Source organism: Dendrobates tinctorius, unplaced genomic scaffold (assembly GCF_039654945.1).
Source record: "Dendrobates tinctorius isolate UK_male_01 unplaced genomic scaffold, ASM3965494v1 ptg000065l, whole genome shotgun sequence".
NCBI lineage: Eukaryota > Metazoa > Chordata > Amphibia > Anura > Dendrobatidae > Dendrobates > Dendrobates tinctorius.
Window position 1 is genome coordinate 14,141,634 of NW_027361733.1, and position 19,606 is coordinate 14,161,239.

At 43.7% G+C, this 19,606-nt stretch overlaps 1 protein-coding gene across 1 annotated transcript in view; it reads right to left on the reverse strand.

Annotated features, from left to right (window-relative positions):
* The window catches only part of BCAS1 (brain enriched myelin associated protein 1), a 210,741-nt gene extending 191,902 nt beyond the window's left edge, over positions 1-18,839 (reverse strand). Inside the window, exon 1 of the mRNA XM_073580628.1 lies at positions 18,749-18,839. The gene's annotated coding sequence lies outside the window, so the exon portion shown is untranslated. The remainder of the gene's footprint in view (positions 1-18,748) is intronic.
* Positions 18,840-19,606: the final 767 nt, after the last annotated feature.

A 19,606-nucleotide genomic window follows, 5' to 3' on the forward strand; every position in this document is an offset into this window, starting at 1 on the left:
GGACTGGGTCACGGTTAGCAGTGGGGTACCACAGGGGTCAGTTTTGGGCCCGCTTCTTTTTAACATAATTATTGATGACCTTGTAGAAGGCATAGAGAGTAGAATTTCAATATTTGAAGATGACACTAAACTCTGCAGGGTAATCAATACAGAAGAGGACAATTTTATATTACAGGAGGATTTATGTAAACTAGAAGCTTGGGCTGATAAATGGCAAATGAGCTTTAATGGGGATAAATGTAAGGTCATGCACTTGGGTAGAACAAACAAGATGTATAATTATGTGCTTAATTGTAAAACACTCAGCAAAGCTGTCACTGAAAAAGACCTGGATGTATGGGTGGACGACAAACTCACATTTAGTGGCCAGTGTCAGGCAGCTGCTGCAAAGGCAAATAAAATAATGGGATGCATTAAAAGAGGCATAGTTGCTCATAAGGAGAACATAATTTTACCTCTATATAAGTCACTAGTGCGACCACACACATAATACTGCGTACAGTTCTGGTCTCCAGTGTATAAGAAAGACATAGCTGAACTGGAGCGGATGCAGAGAAGAACGACCAAGGTTATTAGGGAACTGGGGGGTTTGCAATACCAAGACAGGTTATTACACTTGGGGTTATTTAGTTTGGAGAATCGAAGGCTTATGGGTGATCTTATTACAATGTATAAATATATGCGGGGACAATACCAAGACCTTTCTAATGATCTTTTCACTCTTAGACCTGTGACGGGGACAAGGAGGCATCCTCTATGTCTGGAGGAAAGAAGGTTTAAGCATACTCACAGACGCGGATTCTTTACTGTAAGAGCAGTGAGACTATGGAACTCTCTGCCATATGATGTTGTAATGAGTGATTCCCTACTAAAATTTAAGAAGGGACTGGATGCCTTTCTTGAAAAGTATAATATTACAGGGTATATACACTAGCTTCCTTAATATTGCGTTGATCCAGGGAGCTAGTCTGATTGCCGTATGTGGAGTCGGGAAGGAATTTTTTTCCCCATTGTGAAGCTTAGGGTGTGTGCACACGCTGCAGATTCTGCTGCGGTTTTTTTCTTCAATAAACCACAGCTCTAGCCAGAAAACGCATGAGCGGTTTTTTGTGCGGTTTTGGGGATTTTGGTGCGGTTTTTCTGCAGTTTTGAGTGCCGTTTTTGGTGCAGTTTTGTCAGCGTTTTTCACAGCAAAAAAACATACATAAAGTCTGTCAAACTTGACTGAGAAAAAAAAAAAGATGATGTCATTTCCTTGTCCAACCCCCCTTCTCCATTTTGCTATCCGAAAGCAAGTATGAGTAGCACAAACATCCAGCATTGGAGCGCCCAGAATACCGCCCAGCGGCCCGAGAACCAGATCAAACAGCGATGCCTGCCATATAGACCATATAGAATCCTTTTGATGTGGTTTATGCTGCAAAACATTAATCGCCACAGAGAGGAGGTAAGGCTGGTTTCACATTAGCGTTTTATCGCACAGTGCATCGTGCGCTATTGGTTGCATGTGCAATGGTCCCCCTATCTTTAACATGGCGGGCGCAGGGTCTAGCGCTTGCACGCGTTCATCAGCAGTTTTGTGCCCTGCGCATTTTACCGGTGTGCGCCCTGACGCCCTAGACACTACATGTATTTTTAGTTTCCGCACAACCTCTTTAAAAAAATGCCTATGCACTCCTATGGTATTCCACATTGATAGTGGCAAAATATGCAGCATGATCATTCTTTAGCATAATGGTGGCGATAACTTTGCAATAGGAGGGCATTGAAACTGCACTCATCAAAGTGACCAATGACCTTCTGACAGCAAAACGTAATGGTGACCATTCTCTGCTCATTCTTCTCGACCTTTCTGCAGCTTTCGACACTGTTGACCATCCTCTCCTACTCTCTAGGCTCCAGTCACTAGGCATTAAGGACACTGCTCTTTCCTGGTTCTCCTCCTATCTTTCCGACCGCTCCTTCAGTGTTCTGTTTTCTGGCTCCACTTCATCTCCTCTTCCTCTCACTGTTGGGGTACCTCAGGGCTCAGTCCTTGGCCCCCTTCTCTTCTCTCTCTATACAGCCCCAATTGGACAGACCATAAGCAGATTTGGCTTTCAGTACCATCTTTATGCTGATGACACACAACTGTACACATCATCCCCTGACCTTACCTCCGCTGTACTACAGAACGCCACTGACTGTCTGTCTGCAGGTGCGCTGTCTGGGTGTTATGTTCGACTCCGATCTCTCCTTCACCTCCCATATACAATCTCTTGCCCGCTCATGCCGCTTACACCTAAAGAACATCTCTAGAATCCGCCCTTTTCTCACCATGGAAACAACAAAAACTCTCACTGTCGCCCTGATCCACTCCCGCCTAGACTACTGTAATGCTCTATTAATTGGCCTCCCTCTCACTCGACTCTCCCCTCTCCAGTCTATCCTTAATGCAGCAGCCAGGGTTGTCCATCTGGCTAATCGTTTCTCAGACGCGTCCGCTCTTCGCCAGTCGTTACACTGGCTGCCAATTCATTACAGGGTACAATTCAAAGTACTTGTTCTCACCCACAAAGCTCTCCACAGTGCGGCACCCCCTTACATCTCCTCCCTCATTTCTGTCTATCGGCCTAACCGACCGCTGCGCTCTGCAAATGACTTTCGACTAACCTCTGCCCTAATCCGTACCTCCCACTCCCGACTCCAAGACTTCTCCCGTGCTGCGCCAATCCTCTGGAATGCTCTACCCCAAAATATTAGGACCATCCACAATTTGCATAGTTTTAGGCGCTCGCTCAAAACACATTTGTTCAGAGCGGCCTATCACATTCAGTAATCAAAGTCATGTTTGTGTGTGTGAAGCCCATTCACTATCTCCATCTAACCCCCACCCCCTGAAGATGGCTGGACCGTCATTGTAAATACATCATTGTAAATACAAACCTGTGCTTTGTATCCCCCCCACCTCATTGTAGATTGTAAGCTCCACGAGCAGGGTCGTCTTATTTCGCTTTAATTATTGTATTGTTAACGTTGTTACTTATGACTGTTGTGTTTGAAACTGTTCAACTGTAAAGCGCTGCGGAATATGTTGGCGCTATATAAATAAAGATTATTATTATTATTATTATTATTATTATATTGAAACGATCACGTTACGCATGCGGCTATGGCCACCATACGTAAATTTAGTGCTTCATGTGCGGATGGTACCCAGGGTCTGGAGTAGTGGATACTGTGTTCCAGGCCCAGGATAACATAATCCAGTAAACAATAGAATAAAAAAAAAAACAATAGGGATATACTCACCCTCCGGTGGCCAACGGAGTCCTTTCAGCCTGTCACCACGCTCCCGGCATCTTCCGTTCCCATAATGGTATGTGCAAATTAGCTCTGATGACATCGTGTTCTTGCAAGCGTCACGTCATCTCAGATCAATTTTTAAAAAAGAATTGGGAGCTGAACATGCCGTGAGCGCCGTTGAGTCTATTGGGGGCCATTGGAAGGTGAAAATAATACTTTTTTGTTTGGATTTTTTCGAATATGTTGTCTTTTAGGACAGATGCAGAATAGGCAGCAGTGGGAGCTTATTAATTTGCGCTGAGCTTTGCTCAGCTATTACGCTACGTGTGCACATCGCCTAAGTGTTTTTTGTCATTAACATTTATTTATATTTTAGTTGCAGGAGCGACGAAGGAGAAAGCGAAACAGAAGAATGTGGTTGCACCCGCTTGTAGCTGAGCGACAGGAGAAGGGGCATTTTTATGTCCTTTACCAAGATTTGAGGAGGTAAGTTCAAAATATCTTTAATCCGTCTATTAAAAAATTATAAACAGCAACTAACCATTTTTTTCATCTTATAATTTCAGATTTCCGGACAAATTAATCTTGTTCTGTCGGCTGTCCATCCCGGCATTCGACCGATTGTTAGAAATATTATCACCACATCTGACCTTTGCGGATACCATAATGAGGAAGGCCATCACTGCTGAGGAAAGGCTGCTCATCACCTTGCGGTAAGTACAGTGGGGCAAAAAAGTATTTAGTCAGTCAGCAATAGTGCAAGTTCCACCACTTAAAAAGATGAGAGGCGTCTGTAATTTACATCATAGGTAGACCTCAACTATGGGAGACAAACTGAGAAAAAAAAATCCAGAAAATCACATTGTCTGTTTTTTTTTCATTTTATTTGCATATTATGGTGGAAAATAAGTATTTGGTCAGAAACAAGCAATCAAGATTTCTGGCTCTCACAGACCTGTAATTTCTTCTTTAAGAGTCTCCTCTTTCCTCCACTCATTACCTGTAGTAATGGCACCTGTTTAAACTTGTTATCAGTATAAAAAGACACCTGTGCACACCCTCAAACAGTCTGACTCCAAACTCCACTATGGTGAAGACCAAAGAGCTGTCAAAGGACACCAGAAACAAAATTGTAGCCCTGCACCAGGCTGGGAAGACTGAATCTGCAATAGCCAACCAGCTTGGAGTGAAGAAATCAACTGTGGGAGCAATAATTAGAAAATGGAAGACATACAAGACCACTGATAATCTCCCTCGATCTGGTGCTCCACGCAAAATCCCACCCCGTGGGGTCAGAATGATCACAAGAACGGTGAGCAAAAATCCCAGAACCACGCGGGGGGACCTAGTGAATGAACTGCAGAGAGCTGGGACCAATGTAACACGGCCTACCATAAGTAACACACTACGCCACCATGGACTCAGATCCTGCAGTGCCAGACGTGTCCCACTGCTTAAGCCTGTACATGTCCGGGCCCGTCTGAAGTTTGCTAGAGAGCATTTGGATGATCCAGAGGAGTTTTGGGAGAATGTCCTATGGTCTGATGAAACCAAACTGGAACTGTTTGGTAGAAACACAACTTGTCGTGTTTGGAGGAAAAAGAATACTGAGTTGCATCCATCAAACACCATACCTACTGTAAAGCATGGTGGTGGAAACATCATGCTTTGGGGCTGTTTCTCTGCAAAGGGGCCAGGACGACTGATCCGGGTACATGAAAGAATGAATGGGGCCATGTATCGTGAGATTTTGAGTGCAAACCTCCTTCCATCAGCAAGGGCATTGAAGATGAAACGTGGCTGGGTCTTTCAACATGACAATGATCCAAAGCACACCGCCAGAGCAACGAAGGAGTGGCTTCGTAAGAAGCATTTCAAGGTCCTGGAGTGGCCTAGCCAGTCTCCAGATCTCAACCCTATAGAAAACCTTTGGAGGGAGTTGAAAGTCTGTGTTGCCAAGCGAAAAGCCAAAAACATCACTGCTCTAGAGGAGATCTGCATGGAGGAATGGGCCAACATACCAACAACAGTGTGTGGCAACCTTGTGAAGACTTACAGAAAACGTTTGACCTCTGTCATTGCCAACAAAGGATATATCACAAAGTATTGAGATGAAATTTTGTTTCTGACCAAATACTTATTTTCCACCATAATATGCAAATAAAATGAAAAAAAAACAGACAATGTGATTTTCTGGATTTTTTTTTCTCAGTTTGTCTCCCATAGTTGAGGTCTACCTATGATGTAAATTACAGACGCCTCTCATCTTTTTAAGTGGTGGAACTTGCACTATTGCTGACTGACTAAATACTTTTTTTCCCCACTGTATATAGTTTTTTGTTTGTATGTGATTCGGTCTCTTTCACACATCAGTGTGTCAGGTCCATTTGAGGAAAGTTTTCACATGTACCTGAGACACTGACACACGTACACCCACTCCAATTAATGGGTCTATGCACATGTCGGCCTGTTTTTGTGGCCCGTCTGTCTGGGTGTAAAAAACACTGACATGTCTGATTTAGAACAGTTGCACGGTCCACAAAGTGTCACGCACATGTGGACACAGCAGACAACACACATTGATGTCCTCTGTGTGACACGCATTGCACAGGTGAAGAAGCGCTGCATAAAGCGCTGTTCCCTGATATCAGGTGCTGAAGATGCTGCCATCATTCTCCCCTTCTCTGCCAGATTTCATTGCCATCAGGGAATAATGGGCTTTTTCTTCACTACCTGACACCGTGTCTTTGCTTCCTGTTGCACTTCTTCCCTGGCAGTCATCCATGTGGGATTGATACACTGCATGGGCAGCAGACGGTTGACATATATCTGCCGCACACACACTGACACATAGATGGATGTGGATATCTTTTGTACATTTTTTCATGGTGTCTCTTAGATCGGGATATGTAAAACACGTTTAATTACATGTTTGGTCACATTTCTAATATTTTTTTTCTTTTTCTTTGCAGAGTTTTGGCCACAGGAGAGAGCTACACATCCTTACACCTCCAATTTAGAGTTGGTAAATCCACCATCTCTCAAATTTTCAGGTGCACATGTAACGTGATCTGGCAGAAACTGCGCCCATGGTGATGCCTTTCCCAACCGAGGAGACTTGGCTGCAGGTCACAGCAGGCTTTCAGTCTGTGGCCAATTTCCCAAACTGCATAGGTGCAGTTGATGGTAAACATAGAATCATAGAATCATAGAATCGTAGAGTTGGAAGGGACCTCCTGGGCCATCTGGTCCAACCCCCTGCTCAAAGCAGGATTCGCTAAATCATCCCAGTTAGATGTCTGTCCAGCCTCTGTTTGAAGACTTCCATTGAAGGAGAACGCACCACTTCTCGTGGCAGCCTGTTCCACTCATTGATTACTCTAACTGTCAAAAAGTTTTTTCTAATATCTAATCTGTGTCTCCTCCCATTCAGCTTCATCCCATTGCTTCTAGTCTTTCCTTGTGCAAATGAGAATAAAGTTGATCCTTCTACAATGTGACAGCCCTTTAGATATTTGTAGACAGCTATTAAGTCTCCTCTCAGTCTTCTCTTTTGCAAACTAAACATTCCCAAATCCTGCAACCTTTCCTCATAAGACAGGGTTTGCAGACCGGTCACCATTCTGGTCGCTCTTTTCTGAACTTGCTCCAGTTTGTTGATGTCTTTTTTAAAATGTGGTGCCCAAAATTGGACACAATATTCCAGATGAGGTCTGACCAAAGAGGAGTAGAGGGAAATAATTACTTCACGTGATCTAGACTGTATGCTTCTGTTAATACATCCTAGAATTGCATTTGCCTTTTTTGCTGCTGCATCACACTGTTGACTCACACTATTAGTATACCCAAGTCTTTTTCACATGTGCTGTCACTTAGCCCTATTCCTCCCATTCTATATATGCTTTTTTCATTTTTATTGCCCAGATGTAGTACTTTGCATTTCTCCCTGTTAAAAACCATTCTGTTAGTTGCTGCCCACTTCTCCAGTTTATTTAAATCTTTTTGAATCCTCTCTCTCTCTTCTCTAGTATTAGCTATCCCTCCTAGCTTTGTGTCATCAGAAAATTTAATCAGTTTACCCTCAATTCCTTCATCTAAATCGTTGATAAAGATGTTGAACAATACAGGGCCCAGGACAGAGCCCTGTGGTACCCCACTTGAGACATTCTTCCAACTGGATGTGCAGCCATTTACGACCACTCTTTGGGTCCGATCACTAAGCCAGTTATGAATCCACCTAACAGTTGCCTTGTCCATTCCATACTTAGTCATTTTTTCAATAAGGATTGTATGAGAGACTTTGTCAAATGCTTTGCTGAAGTCAAGATATACTATATCTACAGCATTTCCTTGATCCACCCAATCAGTAATACCATCATAGAAGGAAATTAAATTAGTCTGACATGACTTATTAGTTACAAACCCATGCTGACTCTGTTTAATCACTTCATTCTTATCCAGGTATTGACATACATGTTGTTTAATAATTTGTTCAAAGATCTTTCCTGGTATAGAAGTCAGACTCACCGGCCTATAGTTGCCTGGGTCCACCTTCTTCCCCTTTTTGAAGATAGGAACAACATTTGCTCTTCTCCAGTCTTCTGGCACTTCTCCTGTTCTCCAAGAATTTTCAAAGATTATGGAGAGGGGTTCAAAAATTTCTTCTGCTATCTCCTTCAGTACTCTGGGGTGTAATTCATCTGGACCTGGAGACTTGAATACATTTAGGTTAGCTAAGTGTTTCCTCACTATCTTTCTGTTTATAGATATCCTGGATTCTTCTATTCCTTTAATAGGACAGTGAATAACAGTTGATGTTACATTTCCTTTCTGAGAGAAAACAGATGCAAAATAGGAATTTAAAAGTTCAGCCTTCTCAACATCCTGTCTTACCATTTCATCATTTTCATCCTGTAAAAATCCTATAGCATCTTTGACTTTTCTTTTACTTTTGACATATCCCCAAAATCCTTTATTATTGCTTTTGACATCTCTTGCAAGCCTCAATTCATTTTCAGCTTTAGTTAATCTGATTTGTGCCTTGCAGGTTCTGCAGACAGCATTATATTCTTCTTTAGATATGCCTCCTTCTTTCCATTTTATAAACATTTTTTGCTTCCTTTTTAGCATGTGCTTAAGTTCTGTGTTCATCCATCCTGGTTTCCTTAAATGCTTCCTATTCTTCCCTCTTTTCGGAATTGTTAACAACTGTGCTTTGAGAATTTCATTTTTCAAGATTTCCCATCCTTCCTGGACATTTTTGTCTTTAAGGATATCCAGCCATTGGATCCCTCCAATTCTCTTTCTGAATCCCTTAAAATCTGCCTTTCTGAAATCTAACCTTGACGTCTGAGTCTTCACAGGTCTTCCACCTCTAGTTATCCAAAATTCTAAAAAAGCATGGTCGCTACCTCCTAGGGTCCCAGCCACTTTTACCTCCTCAACCATTTCCTCCCTGTTTATAAGGATTAGATCCAAGGTAGCAGTTCCCCTTGTTTTCTCCTTTACCTTTTGGAAGATAAAGTTGTCAGCAAGAGAGGATAAGAATTTCCTTGACCTGTTAGTTTTGCCTGAGAGAGATTCCCAACAAATGTCTGGATAGTTGAAATCTCCCATGACAACTATGTCATATTTTTTGGAGAACTTGGCCATTTGATGCATAAAGAGTTCATCCATATCTTCAGCTTGCACAGGTGGCCTGTAGTAAATGCCTACAATGGTGTCCTTTCCATTGTTCTGTCCTTGTATTCTTACCCAAACAGTTTCCACAGAACTCCCAGTCTCTGAAGCTTCAATCTCTGTGCAGATATACGCATTTCTAACATACAATGCGACACCCCCTCCTCGTTTATCAAGTCTGTTTCTTGCAAATAAGTTGTATCCTTCTAGTCTTGTATTCCAATCATGTGTATTGTCCCACCAAGTTTCAGTGATTCCAATGACATCATATTTCTTTTCCTGTGTTAGTAGTTCCAATTCTCCTTGTTTGTTGCCCATGCTTTGTGCATTAGTATAGAAACATTTTAGTTTGTGATTGGTTTCTCTTTCTCCAATATTTTTTTTAATTAGATTCATTCGTCTTTGTTCTTCCTTTCCACTTCTAATAGCAGAGTTCTCAGTAGCATTTGTCAGGTGTATGGCTTTTTCTGGTCTTTTGCTTCCCTTCCCATGTTGTTCTAGTTTAAAGCTCTCCTTACAAGTGTAGCAAGGCGACTTCCAAATACCTGCTTTCCAGTCTTCGTAAGGTGCACCCCATCTCTAGCAAGTAGTCCATCGTATAAGTAGTTCACTCCGTGATCCAGAAATCCAAATCGTTGCTGACGGCACCATCGACGTAGCCAGTTGTTCACCTGCAGAATCTTATTCCACCTCCTTGTTCCATGGCCATCCACTGGGAGGATGGAAGAGAAGACCACCTGCGCTCCCAGTTCTTTCACTTTCTTGCCTAAGTCTTCAAAGTCTCTGCAGATGGTTTCCAGGTCGTTTCTTGCGGTGTCATTTGTCCCCACATGTAGTAGCAGGAATGGGTAGTCATCTGTAGGTCTGAAGAGTCCTGATATCCTGTCAGACACATCTTTAATTTTTGCACCTGGAAGACAGCACATTTCTCTTGAAGTTATATCCGGTCTGCAGATAGCGGCCTCTGTTCCTCTCAACAGGGAATCCCCCATGACCACCACTCTCCGTTTCTTCTTCACAACATTTTTCTTTCTCCATCCAGGAGGACTCTGAAGGCGTACAAGGTTGCTGTTTGTTGGCAAAGTCTTATCCTGATGTATTTCTTCATCGTTTTCCTGCGTGAGAGCCTGGTACTGGTTTCTGAGCAGTATGGGTGCTGACTGCCTCCTGATCCTCCTGCTTCTCTGGGTCACATGTCTCCATTCCTCTGTTTCTTCAGGTGCACTTCGAATTTCTTCTCTTTCTGTAGGGTTCATGTAGGGTTCTCTTTCATGTAAGGGTTCAGCAGCCACCACGATCAGGATCACGCTTCTTTAATTATAAGAAGTATTTTTCGGTGGTCCTGATGGCGGTGGCTGATGCACATTAAAAATTTGTTGCCATCGACGTTGGTGCCTATGGCAGTACTGGGGACTCTCGTGTGTTGCGATCATCACAGATTGGTCAGCAAATTCTTCAAGATTGCGGAACGCTCCCAGCCCCAAGACCTTTGCCGGGTTCCACAGATCCAGTGCCCTTTGTGATGGTATCGGATGAGGCGTTTCCCTTAATGACCACCCTGCTGCGTCCATACCCACGAAGGGGACTGGATGACCGGCGGAGGATTTTTAATTATCGGCTGAGTCGTGCACTCAGATATGTGGAATGCACCTTCGGGATCATGACTAGTCAGTGGAGGATCTTTCACACTGCCATCCAGTTGGATCCAGACACCGTTGACGCTGTGATTAAGGCATGCTGTGTACTCCATAACTATGCTCGGGAGTACAGCTCAGACATAGATTTGGAGTACCAGCAGCCAGAATGTAATCCTCTGCGCAATGTGGGTCTGGCAAGACTATCCAACTCTGGTGTGCGTGTGAGAGAAACTTTTACTGGCTATTTTATGAGTCCAGAAGGTGCCGTGCATTGGCAATACTCCTGTGCTGGTGTTGGGCAGCCTGAACAGCAGTGAAAGATGGAAGAAGATTGAGTGTCACAAACTAAGGACCCCTCAAGTAATATGTAAATGTTATGAATATTTTTTCGGAAAAGTAAAACAAAAAAAATTAATGTTTTGTTAATCAATAAAAAAAAGTTGGATTCTTAATTGCCGGTGTACGATTGCTTTCTGTTTAAATTAACAAATTTTCATTCTTCCAAGCCTTCACACAGTACAGTGCCTAGAAATCCTAGAATTCCTGCTCCATCTACCATCACTTTGATCCTCCATCCCATAGTCCTGTGATACTCGACCCATGACATAGTCATAGATCAAGGGATTTTCTATCAGACTTACATTAATGTCAACTCAAAAAAAACAAACCAAATTGGAAATTTTTTTTTATTTCGAAAAAAATATATAAATTCAATGTCATTGTTGGCATATCCAAACAGAAATACTCCCAAATATATTTTGATTTTAATAACAATAAACCTGACATTTTGAGGCAACAAGAACATTTTTTTGGATTATTGTGTGGAAGCGGGCAAGGTGTTATAAACGTACACCATGTCTAGTTAATGTCAAAAATACTATGGTGACCATTGAAAAATGATGGCAGATACTGGTACTCTGGGGTATAGGGATAGTTTGCCTGGGAGCTGCCAGAGTCAGACTGGTTATAGTAATTTTGGTGGTTCATTGGTGGCCTGTACTCCACTTTTCGTTGCTGTTGGGTGGTTGGTGTTGGGTGGAACAGGCCTAAAACGCCCATTAAGATATTGTTATAGGGAGCAATTGGAGCAGGGTCCTGTAAAGCAGTTAGTGACATCTGCACCATGGTCATTAAGATCGACTGCCTCTCCGGTGTCAGTGCTCGAGTTTTAATGGCTATTGTCATTCCAAAGAAATCAAACATCCTCAGTGATCGTTTTTCTAATCAAATCCAGCGTTTCAGATGTTGCCTTCAAGATGGTGTCCTGGTGTTTCTTTTTTGTTTTTTTTTTGTTTGTCTCTCCAGATACCTGAAAGGCAGGATTTTTTGGTCCACTAGCTCATGAGGAACCCGATGCTTCATCAGCTGCAGAAACAGATGTTCCTGCAGCTGATGAAGATGGGGCTCCATCAGAAGGTGTGTCAGTACATGGTGCCAAGATATCACCAGCTTCACAGGACCCTGCTCCATCTTCTGAATCTTCAACTTGTGGAGCTGTTCCCTTGAGTGCTGTTGAGAGAAAAAAAAATCTTCTGAGGAAGATACAGTGGGGCAAAAAAGTATTTAGTCAGTCAGCAATAGTGCAAGTTCCACCACTTAAAAAGATGAGAGGCGTCTGTAATTTACATCATAGGTAGACCTCAACTATGGGAGACAAACTGAGAAAAAAAAATCCAGAAAATCACATTGTCTGTTTTTTTTTTCATTTATTTGCATATTATGGTGAAAAATAAGTATTTGGTCAGAAACAAGCAATCAAGATTCTGGCTCTCACAGACCTGTAACTTCTTCTTTAAGAGTCTCCTCTTTCCTCCACTCATTACCTGTAGTAATGGCACCTGTTTAAACTTGTTATCAGTATAAAAAGACACCTGTGCACACCCTCAAACAGTCTGACTCCAAACTCCACTATGGTGAAGACCAAAGAGCTGTCAAAGGACACCAGAAACAAAATTGTAGCCCTGCACCAGGCTGGGAAGACTGAATCTGTAATAGCCAACCAGCTTGGAGTGAAGAAATCAACTGTGGGAGCAATAATTAGAAAATGGAAGACATACAAGACCACTGATAATCTCCCTCGATCTGGTGCTCCACGCAAAATCCCACCCCGTGGGGTCAGAATGATCACAAGAACGGTGAGCAAAAATCCCAGAACCACACGGGGGGACCTAGTGAATGAACTGCAGAGAGCTGGGACCAATGTAACAAGGCCTACCATAAGTAACACACTACACCACCATGGACTCAGATCCTGCAGTGCCAGACGTGTCCCACTGCTTAAGCCTGTACATGTCTGGGCCCGTCTGAAGTTTGCTAGAGAGCATTTGGATGATCCAGAGGAGTTTTGGGAGAATGTCCTATGGTCTGATGAAACCAAACTGGAACTGTTTGGTAGAAACACAACTTGTCGTGTTTGGAGGAAAAAGAATACTGAGTTGCATCCATCAAACACCATACCTACTGTAAAGCATGGTGGTGGAAACATCATGCTTTGGGGCTGTTTCTCTGCAAAGGGGCCAGGACGACTGATCCGGATACATGAAAGAATGAATGGGGTCATGTATCGTGAGATTTTGAGTGCAAACCTCCTTCCATTGAATATGAAACGTGGCTGGGTCTTTCAACATGACAATGATCCAAAGCACACCACCAGGGCAACGAAGGAGTGGCTTCGTAAGAAGCATTTCAAGGTCCTGGAGTGGCCTAACCAGTCTCCAGATCTCAACCCTATAGAAAACCTTTGGAGGGAGTTGAAAGTCCGTGTTGCCAAGCGAAAAGCCAAAAACATCACTGCTCTAGAGGACATCTGCATGGAGGAATGGGCCAACATACCAACAACAGTGTGTGGCAACCTTGTGAAGACTTACAGAAAACGTTTGACCTCTGTCATTGCCAACAAAGGATATATCACAAAGTATTGAGATGAAATTTTGTTTCTGACCAAATACTTATTTTCCACCATAATATGCAAATAAAACGAAAAAAAAACAGACAATGTGATTTTCTGGATTTTTTTTTCTCAGTTTGTCTCCCATAGTTGAGGTCTACCTATGATGTAAATTACAGACGCCTCTCATCTTTTTAAGTGGTGGAACTTGCACTATTGCTGACTGACTAAATACTTTTTTGCCCCACTGTATCTATATCGAAACGCGCGTCAGGGGGACCCTGGGTGATCCTTTTCTGGTAATAACTTTCATTAATGTGCCATCATTGGAGCCATGAGGCATATATATTTTTTTCACATTTATCCCTCTCCTAATGCATTTATAATATATTTCCACTAGTATTTTGTATTATGGGATATTTCCCTTTAGGAGAGGGATTTAATGTGAGAAACTAGTATCATTTGGAGTGCTTATGTATGTAGTTTTTTGATGTATGAGATGTATTTCTCACATTTGTCCTCTTCCCATAAAGTCAATTAATATTTTTTATAATTTTATACTGTGGATTAGTTTCCTCATGAAGGAGGATTAAATGTGAGAAACCAGCAATGTCCGAAGACCAATGTATGCTATGTAATATATAAAAACTTTTTTTCCAACAACATATTCGTGTACATACATTTTTCATGTGCTCTGTGAGAGATACATATTATTATTTGTTGCCAGATTATATATTTATATGTAAAACTGCATTTTACTTCATTTATGAATAAGTGTTTTTTCACCCAGAGACTGTGTGTTTTACTGTCATTTCATGTATGGTTTGCCGATTCTGTTTTACTCCATGTTATATGTTCTAATAAAAATATGATTTTTTATTTTAATTGGAGGACCTTTCTCCTTGTTTGTTACTAAAAATATAATGGACTGGAACAGGAGCAAGTGACGTGTTTCGAACACGGTTGTTCTTTATCAAGATTGAAAACTCTGAAAATTTTACCAAAAGCTGGAACATTTCCTCTTTTTCCTGCAAAAGGTTAAATATCACTGTATCTGTATTTATGCTAGGAAGGATAAAACTTTGTATTAGATAAGGGACAGAAAGAATACCCCAGTGTGGTTTGTAACTTGTGTAGATTCTGTAAATGTGTGAAATATTTATGTAACAACTACTATATAATCAGTACTTATAGAGGTATCACAATGTTATCTCTGGTGTTACATAGGACTGCAGGTCACATCTTTTACATTACGTACACTCAAAAAGTTATCACTGTAATCTGCATATTTTGTATGCCACAAAAATCCTATGATGTGGCTCAGCTTCATGAGCATAAAGTGTTAATTTGTCACAGCAAATGATGCCGTAATACTGCAAATGGCCAGGAGGTGGTGGTAAAAGATAACACTGTTATGATATGAATTGAAATAGGCACTAGATTATGTATGTACAGTATATTCTATCTCGTGTCTTTAGAGCAGCATGTGATTAACTTGTAACTTTACACATTAATGCTGTATTCATACATTACAGTTTCTTGTGATTTTTCAAAATTGCAGTAAAAACTTTATGGTTTATAATTGCAGCAAAAAAAAAACCCTCCAAAGAAAACAATGTGACTACAAAGTGTGAACAAAGCCAAATATTCCGTTTAATTCTCAGAGTAGATGTCACCATTATGTGAATAGAGTATGATGAATATTATATCTGTGCGGTAGTGATATCACATACCCTTGTTTGCAGACAGTAGTGACATGCCTCATAACTTTGAAAGACAACAAAGAGGAACAAATATACTTTTTTTAGCTTCCACACAGTATAATAGTGTCACAATGCCCCTTACATACAGTATGAAGCTCCAGTGATTCCTACACTCACAGAGTATGATGCCTTCACAGTGCCTCCTACACACATGCTCCCACAAATTTTGGATAGTATAAATGCTACATTCACTGAGAGCAAACAGGGATCTTTGTAATTGTTAAGGAATAGAAGCAGTAGCGTAACTACAAAGTTATGGGCTCCGGTGCGAACTTTCAAATGGGGCCCCCATCATGCCAAAATACACGCACATCTCTGCCCCGCACACCTCGTACACGCGTGGCTCCGCACACCTCGTACACGCACACCTCGTACACATGCGGCTCTGCTCCGTACACCTCGTACACGCGCAGCTCCGCACACCTCGTACATGCACACCTCGTACACGCACATCTCTGCACTGTACACCTCGTACATGCACACCTCGCACACGCACATCTCTGCTCCATACACCTCGTACACACGTACACGCACATCTCATACACGCACATTTCGTACACGCACACATCGTACACGCACACCTCTGCTCCGTACACCTCGTACACACGCGACTCTGCTCCGTACACCTTGTACACACACATCTCCACTCCGTACACCTTGTACACTCTGCTACATCCACCCTGTAAACCCCTCCTGACCCCACACATCTTACCCCAATCAGCACGATGACATCCAGCACAGCAGAGTCCTGCAGACACTGAGGCCCCCGATCTTGTGATCCCTGACTCCTCCCCTTTTGTGACCTCATCACAGGTCCTGGGGGCACAGAACAGCAATCAAGCGCTCCTGAATGTGTGCCTTCCCCCTGCACTCTGTAGTCACGGAGCTCCATGTGACTGGTCACTGAGAGTAATGGCAGCAGGTCTCATCGTCCATCACCTGAGACACTGGGGGTGGCGTGCAGAGCTCAAGGGGAGGAATAACCGAGTCCATGCTGGAGGAGGGGGCACAGGGCGTGATGGAAGCCCAGGTATTATGAATAGGTCACCGAAGAGGATGGCAGGAATAGGCTAGGCCACCAGGAAACCAGAAAGGTTGGTAACTTAGCGGATTGCAGACCCCTAATCCTAACAGCACAACTAGCAGTAGCTGTGGGGCAGACCTACGATGCCCTAGACACCTCAGCACAGCCGGAGAACTAACTATGCCTAAAGCAAGAAAGGTGAAATCTAAACTGCCCTGGAGTAGAACCCTAAAGAAATAGATAGCCCCAAACATATATTGTCGGTGAGACAAGATGAGGCACAAACACAGGCAGAAAGTGGACTGAGCAAATGATGGGGCCCAAACTGTCTAGATAGGAGGAAAGGAAAGACACTGTCTGCAATCACGCAAAAAACCCTAAAAAATCCAAAACATCTGATGTACAAAAAACACTGAGGTCTCACGACCTCTCCCCCACTGTATCAGCATTCTGGTGTGAATTAGCAGCAAAGCAAAAGAGACTAATATAACAGGAGACTGAACAAACTGACACAAGCTGTAACATATGGAGCGGGGTCCAGCACTGCCCCAGCAGGGAACACGCTGAACCCTCATAGCAAAGCAGAAAGAGGCAAAACCAGATCAGATGCAAATGAACAGCTTAACTAAAAAATGCAGGATCAGGCAGGAGACAGCAGACCTCAAAATGCACAGGAAGAAGTCAATCACCAGTAGTAACTGAGGGAAGCCTGCTCACTTATATCCTCCCAGTCAGTAACCCCTGACTTCCAATCATCGTCATCAGGTGGCAGACTTCTGTCAACCCGGCCAGCTCCACTACCCGCAGTAACCACCAGAGTGAGCCCTGACTCAGAAGTCATATCAAGAGAATGCACAACACCAGGTCCCACATGAAGCCGGCTGCTTCTTTGCTGGACTGGGCGGGCCCCTAACCACTCCAGGGCCCCGTCGCAGCTGCGACCTCAGTAGTTTCACCCCTGAATAGAAGCATAAAGTCTGTTAAGAGTTTGTCAAATTTGTACAACTCTTCATTATTAAGTGATTGACATTTTTGTTTATAAAACTAATTGACTCCATTTTCAATGGGCTTTTTCCTTTATACTAACTATTGGTCGTGTTTGACAATGGGTGTAACCTGATGGTGACTATGAAGCTTGGCAAGCTCACACACATCTCACACACAAACTATGCTTGACCCACAGCCCACATGCTCAACTTTGTAGTTTAGCGGTTGCTGAAAACCTACCCAGATTTGCCAGTGCTTCTGGTCAAGATACGCCGCATGAGCTCCAGTTTCCGCAAATCCGCTACAACTGCTGCCGCTCTGACACTGCTGCAGCAGCGCATGCAAGTGCCAGCTCACCGTCTGGTGTGCGACGTCACCACCTGCTGGAACTCCACAATGCACATGCTGGCAAGGTTTTGTGAGCAGCAGAGGCCAGTTGTAGAATACCAGCTGCGACACACTCATCAGTATTCTGGTCAGCCTTCACACATAACAACTGGAGTGGGCATGGAAGTCTGACATTTGCGCGGTTCTCCAAGACTTTGGGGACTCAAAAAAGATTGTGATTGGTGATGATACTATCATCTGCGCAATGATTCCACTTTTGTGAATACTTAAACAGTCGCTGCTGACAAGTAACATGAAGCTTTGCCTTCGGACCAGGTGGAGATAGAAGAAGACATGAGACAGGTAAATACTACCCAGCCCAGTCCCATCTCATCTGCTCAGCATGGATTGGGCAACAAGGAAGATGTGAAGGCTGTGAAGTAGGAGGAACAGGAGCTGACAGGAGCGCAACAAAGGCTGGTACTCACACAAGCTTCGTCCCGTCTCTCCTGTGTGGATGGGCTGAAGAGGGGAATGTGCAGGAGAGATAGCAGAGAAGGAGCTAGAGTAGTAATCATGGTGGAGAAAGGGAAGTGTTGGCTGTAGGGACCTTGACACTTGTCAGACTTTATGTACTGTTGACCTTCCCATGACTGTCGAATTACATTCATCTTGGTGAAAAAACAGTAATGGTTGTTCACCCTGCTAGACCCATGCTACAAGGTGAACCTTGCATCTCTCTTTCCTGAGGTGGAGGGTCTATTAAAATGGTGAAACAGCAGAAGGCCATTATGGAAAATATGTTGAAAAAATTCCCATCAGACAACGCTAGCAGCAGGGGACAAGCTTCCTTGCCCAACCAAAGAGGAGAGGTGAGGGTGATACACAGCAGAGGCAGGCATACACTGTCAAAGGACTGGGCCAATTTCATGACACCATCCCAGCATCCAGACCCTGATGACTGAGTATTTTTGACTAGGAGAAAAACGTTTTTAAAGATGGTCACGCAATACCTGGCTGACAAAACCAGTATACTCCCTAATTCGTTTGTGACCTTCAATTATTGGTTTTCAAAGCAGGAAACCTGGCATGAACTGTCGCTATGTAGCAACCCTGCTGGCATCACTGCAAGGCCTTCCATTCCCGCACACCAACTTACCTTCTGCTTCAAGCCATACTGTGAACTCTGTCTGTTGCCAGCCCTGAGCTCCAGGTGCTATGCCTCTTGTTTTCCTGCTTGCTCTCCATGTTTCCTGACTGTGTGTATAGAGGGGCGGCGCCTGAACTCTCTGGTTCTTATGCAGTCAGGGTGCACCTGTGTAATGTGTCCCTTACCAATCACCTAGAGCCCTTGACTATTTAGTTTTGCCACACCCACTGACCTTGGCCTGAGCAATGTCTAAACTCAGTTAGCTCCTTGCTACTGAGCCAGCCAGGCCCTGTCCTATGTCTTGCCTTCTCTGAAGGCTCTTACTGCGTATTCCTGTGTCTTGGTACCTTGCCTAGCATTTCTCTGTCCGCCTGCCAGGAGGCTGAATATCCTGGCCCTTGAGTCTTGTTCCAGTGCCTTGTCTGTTCTCTGTCCGCCTGCCAGGAGGCAGAATATCCTGGTCCTTGTGTCTTTGTCCCTGTGTCTCTGTCTGAACTCAGTCTTACCTCTGTCTGTCAGTCTCCTTGTCTGTGGTTCCTTCTCTGCCGTGTCTTTCCTTGTGGCCTCCCTATCTGAGCGTTGGCTCTCTAGCCACTCTGCCTGCACGGCTCCCTAGCCGCTCTGCCTGCATGGCTCCCTAGCTGCTCTGCCTGCTCGGCTCCCTAGCCGCTCTGCCTGCTTGGCTCCCTAGCCGCTCTGCCTGCTCGGCTCCTTAGCCGCTCTGCCTGCTCGGCTCCTTAGCCGCTCTGCCTGCTCGGCTCTCTAGCCGCTCAGCCTGCCCGGCTCCCTTGCCGCCCAGCCTACGCCGCACTCCTGTGGTTCTGCCTACGCCGCACTCCTGCGGCTCAGCCTACTCCACACTCCTGC